This window comes from Notolepis coatsorum (genome assembly GCF_963971535.1).
Source record: "Notolepis coatsorum genome assembly, chromosome: 6".
Lineage (NCBI taxonomy): Eukaryota > Metazoa > Chordata > Actinopteri > Aulopiformes > Paralepididae > Notolepis > Notolepis coatsorum.
The window spans coordinates 14,959,335-14,965,313 of NC_140170.1; positions in this window are offsets into that span (position 1 = coordinate 14,959,335).

Sequence of the window (5,979 nt, forward strand, 5' to 3'; positions counted from 1 at the left end):
TGCCTCAGGTTGCCTGGATTTGTCTGGCTTCTCCTCCCATGCAGCATTTGATAGTAAAATACCATTAATACTAAGACTGAACTACAAAAGACTATATGAAACTAATCTAGACTAAGTCTGAACTAAACAAGTATTTACATTTAAAAAAAGAATTATCTTTTTCCTCCTTCTTTTTCCGTTTTTCTCCCCTCCCACTGTTAGTCATTGTGCCAATTCCCAATCCCCTTCCTGGTCGTTGCGCACTCTACCCCCTACCGTTGGTCTGGGAGGGCGGAGACTATCACATGCTTCATCCAACACATGTCCAGCCAGCCCACCGCTTCTTTTCACCTGGCAGCGCGGACTCTCACTGAGAGAGTGTAACGTGTGGAAGGGTCACACTACCTCTCTTAGATCCTTCCCTCGCTGTGCAGGCGCCCCAAACGAACTGTAGGAGTCGCTGTCCACAACGACCCAGACCCACCCACCGGCTTCCCACCCTCTAACACTGCCAATTGTGTTAGTATGACGGCCGGCCAAGCCGGAAGCAACGCTGACAGCTGGGCTCGATACGAGTGTCTCTTGCGTTGGTGACGAGCGCCTTGCCCGCTGCGCCTAAACAAGGCTTTTTTAAACTAGTGATAAAGGAGATCACCTGAATAACACAGTATCAAAGGGAACATTTCTGGGAACATTCTGTCAAAGCCTTAAATGAAGTGGAGTCACAGGCGGCGATATAGGCGAGGCTGCAGAGGCAGCTGCCTTAGGGCCCGCCTCCCGTCTAGGGGGAGGGGGGCCCGGGCCCAGGCCCGGGACTGAATGGAGTTGCCGTTCGCGTGTGGGACTGGATCGAACGGCAACTGGTAACGGCAACTGGGACTGGTGCGTTTGTTTTGACTGTAGGCTCCTCCCGTTTTGCCAGTACTGTGGTACGAGTACGACTGATATCGTGTGGTTTAGGAACAGGGCGTTTTGCACAAATCCAGCGCTCCCTTTCTTGGCTGTGACGTAGCCACGTAAGTCTCACAAGCAGCGCGGAGGTGCCGCGTTCACGTTACGTGGGAAGAATCGGAAGAACCAGCTTCCGACTGGGAAAAACCATTCACGTCAGCCTCCTAGTGGTAATTCCTACTAGGACATATGGGATTTTTTATAGACCCCGATATCTCCCACTTCGCGTCACGAATTGCGGAAGTATGAATGTGGGCGTTTTGATCGAGTCAATGCGCGAAGGCTTCCTAGTTGTAGCAACGAGATGTCCTCTGGTTCTTCCGCTTCTTCCCACGTAACGTGAACGCGACATCAGATAAAAAGATTGCTTGCTATAGGGGCAACAAGCTATAACACATCCAACATAATACTAGTCACCTGAAACATCACCACCGCTACGATGGTGTATTAAAATCCGACGACGCCGAGTAGTCGGCCTATTACCCAATTCTGACTCTGGTATTAGTCAACTAACGTACTGTTAGCCAGTTAGTACTGTTAGCCAGTTAGTACTGTTAGCCAGCTACTGTAATAACGAAACTGAAATATCTAATGATGATAGTCAATCATAAAGACAGAAAACACTCTCATCACAGACAAGCTGGATCTGGCCAAATACCTAAACATGTCATGGTGAATGAATGAAAACTTTATTTAACAGATTGCAGAATGGGTACAATACAGTACAGCTCAATACATACAATTGTTAAGGGGATGCAGACCAGAGAAAGACTTTCGTCTTGTTTACATCAGGGTCCCCCATTTTCAATTCATTATAACATAATGACATACAGATACAGTAGTGCTACATCTATACATGACATACCAGATTTGCAAATACAGTACTGTTTGTGATACGAAAAGAGTCCAGAAAAGAGAGTATATACATTTGACGTATTATTATTGTATTGTGATATGTTTTGTTTCATGTTGGAAAAAAAAATTGATATTTCTTTTTTTTAATAATACAATAAATATCGAGGGGGGGGGGGCCTGAGCTGTCAATCTCGCCTCAGGGCCCGTGGGGAATTCCAACCGCCACTGAGTGGAGTCCAGTGTTCAATCTGGATGTGAACTGAGCTCCTTGGAGATCCTACTCTTCATCATAAAACCACCCTACGAATTGCGGAAGTATGGATGTGGGCGTTTTGATCGAGTCAATGCGCGAAGGCTTCCTAGTTGTAGCAACGAGATGTCCTCTGGTTCTTCCGCTTCTTCCCACGTAACGTGAACGCGACATCAGATAAAAAGATCGCTTGCTATAGGGGCAACAAGCTATAACACATCCAACATAATACTAGTCACCTGAAACATCACCACCGCTACGATGGTGTATTAAAATCCGACGACGCCGAGCAGCTAAAGGGGACATTTACCGAGGACCAGCACAAAGTGTGGATATATTATGATTTAACAAGTCTTCTGTCCAGGACGATGACAACATTATTGCAGGTAAGCTAACTACTAACGTTATCACGCTAGCTTGGATGCTAACTAACGTAATGTGAATGAATGAATGAATGAAAACTTTATTTAACAGATTGCAGAATGGGTACAATACAGTACGGCTCAATACACACAATTGTTAAGGGGATGCAGACCAAAGAAAGACGTTTGTCTTGTTTACATCAGGGTCCCCCATTTTCAATTCATAGTGATCATAGAAAACATATACGTTACCACCTAGCCACAATCTATGGTATTTCTAGGTTACCACATGGGTGGCGCACGTGAACACTTTGTGAATTATGTGAGGGTGTATCATGATGATGGTAATTTGGCACTTAACGAACGTTACCTATCTCTTTGCCGTTTTGCATTGTGCACTGCATAGTACCAGAGATGACAAAAGTTATGTGGTAACATAGGTCGCATCACTGCCAGTAGTCGGCCTATTACCCAATTCTGACTCTGGTATTAGTCAACTAACGTACTGTTAGCCAGTTAGTACTGTTAGCCAGCTACTGTAATAACGAAACTGAAATATCTAATGATGATAGTCAATCATAAAGACAGAAAACACTCTCATCACAGACAAGCTGGATCTGGCCAAATACCTAAACATGTCATGGTGAATGAATGAAAACTTTATTTAACAGATTGCAGAATGGGTACAATACAGTACAGCTCAATACATACAATTGTTAAGGGGATGCAGACCAGAGAAAGACTTTCGTCTTGTTTACATCAGGGTCCCCCATTTTCAATTCATTATAACATAATGACATACAGATACAGTAGTGCTACATCTATACATGACATACCAGATTTGCAAATACAGTACTGTTTGTGATACGAAAAGAGTCCAGAAAAGAGAGTATATACATTTGACGTATTATTATTGTATTGTGATATGTTTTGTTTCATGTTGGAAAAAAAAATTGATATTTCTTTTTTTTAATAATACAATAAATATCGAGGGGGGGGGGGGCCTGAGCTGTCAATCTCGCCTCAGGGCCCGTGGGGAATTCCAACCGCCACTGAGTGGAGTCCAGTGTTCAATCTGGATGTGAACTGAGCTCCTTGGAGATCCTACTCTTCATCATAAAACCACCCTACTCTAAGCTCCTCTTCATCATAAAACCATCCTACTCTGAGCCCTGAGCTCCTCTTCATCATAAAACCACCCTATTCTTAGCCCTGAGCTCCTCTTCATCATAAAACCACCCTATTCTTAGCCCTGAGCTCCTCTTCATCATAAAACCATCCTATTCTGAGCCCTGAGTTCCTCTTCATCATAAAACCACCCTACTCTGAGCCCTGAGCTCCTCTTCTGCCAGTGGTGACCTCAGGAAGCTCCAGGTGGTCCAGAACAGGGCAGCATGGTTGGTACTGGGCTGCTCACTAAGGTCTAATGTGAGCCGTATGCATGCCCGCCTCTCTTGGCTTAAAGTTGACAATAGGTTGTCTTTTAATACACTTGTGCTGTTCAAGTCGGTCATGAGCAGTAAAACTCCTGTTTTTATACATAAACAGATTGTTTTTATTAATACTGTGCATAATTACACTAGAGGTTCCAGTAGTGGACAGCTTGAATTGCCAGGTCCAAAAACTAACGCTTTAAGGAGATCTTTTATTTTGTACCTTGTAGTAGATGGCAGTGTAATAGATGGCAGTGTAGGTCAGCACTGCAGCCAGCCAAGGCCAGATTAAGAATTCAGAGGCCTCTGGGCCAGACTCTTGTGGAGGCCCCCACACAGACACACACGTGCACGCACGCACAGTGGCGTTTTTATATGTAAAACATTGGTGGGGCAGCCACTAACCCCAAGGCTACATACCAGGCGAACTAGTGATCAAAATTATAGTAATCTTGCTACTGATGCGTTTTTAACACGTCAACAAACAGCTATCGAGAGAGAGAGAGAGAAAGTATAGTTGAGGAAAATGTATTATATTCCCTGTCTGCCAAAGTTATTGACGGGGTACCACACAATATATTATACTTTATTGTTAAGTTATTCTGTCAGTTTCATGATGGCTTTGTTTGAATGCAGGAAAACACAACCAGAAAATTGTCATTTTTAATAACTTTAATATTTCAACAACAAAGAAACAAAGAAAGAACAGTTCTGCAACAGTGCAGTTTGTGACTTGGTGGCTATAATAAAAATAAAAATCACTCTAAACAAAATGTCACTTTAAAAGAAAATTGAATATTTAGAAACACTTTAAAAGGAGGTACTGTATAGTATAGATACAGTAAGAGTTAACACTGTAAATTGTATATTGCATAGTAGAGTATAAGAACCAGTTATCAGGAACCTAGCATGTCATTTTACCATGCATATCTTGTGTCTTATCTATTTCTTTTTTTCTATGCCTATTTTATTGTATTTTATTATTGTATTTTGCACAATATAATATACAAAGAGTTCCCTTACCTGACGGGGTGAAAAAAGTTGAGATAGTCGGTATGCTTTGCCGAAGTAACGCGCTCTTTCTGTCCCTTTCCTGTTTAGATTTTAACTTAGCAGCTCCGCTTTCCCACCGTTTAACTTTTTTATCCATGTTTTTTTAGTCTCATATGATACAGTACTACTTGAGTCTTAGGCTACGTTTAGACGGAGAGAGTCTGAACAGAAACCGCAAAAGTAGTCTTGCGGTCTCACTTTTAATTTTGCATTTAGACTAGCATTTTGGGATGAAATTCTCCGTGCAGACGAGGCTGTAACAACTCAAGACAACGGAGCCCCGCTGTCACGCGATTGGCGCATATGTCACATGACGTGCTGTGAAGACCCGCCCTACTCTGCCTCTGATTCGCAGACTGTGGGTGGGGAATGTGATTGGACCAAAGCAGAGTCACTCACAGACAGTGGGTCCAGTCACGCCGCGGGACAGATTCTTGTGTATTTAAAAGTACTGCCAATGTAGCCTTCAGGTGATCGCCATGGATAGAATCAGACATGCTTTGTTTACGCTTCCAGGCTACTGGCGCATGCCTATGATGTAAGCAGTACCAGCGACGAGAGCCTTGACAACCCTTTCGTCATCGTTTTATGCGGTTTGACAGTTTAGATGAGAGCGCAAAGGTTTATAGTTTCTAGGAATTCCACCCTGGAAGGTAGTCTCACTTTTTTGCGGTTTCACCCCGTAAAAACGCCGTTTCCGTATAAACGAAAGGCACATCCGAAAAAATATTTTTGCGGATTCACCTGCTAGCGTTTCCGTCTAAACGGGGCCTTAGCCTACTTGATCAACTTGCAAGTGCAATTCTCGCGGTCAGTGGTCACCTGACCTGACCTGACAGTGACCCCTGGACCTCAGTGTCACGTCGACTCAATGTCTCTCACCCCCTCATTATCAAACAATCAATCATATTTTAATTTGCAATACAAAATTTTTTATAAAAATAGATAAGAGATGAGATGATACTAGTAGTCACTATAGATGCTGTGAAAGTAAACGCTGGATCTGATTATATATATTTATTTTTCGTATTTTTTTTTTTATTTTTTTCCTAGTCAATAGGGGGAGCTCGAGGATATCCGCTATCAGCACCGGCGG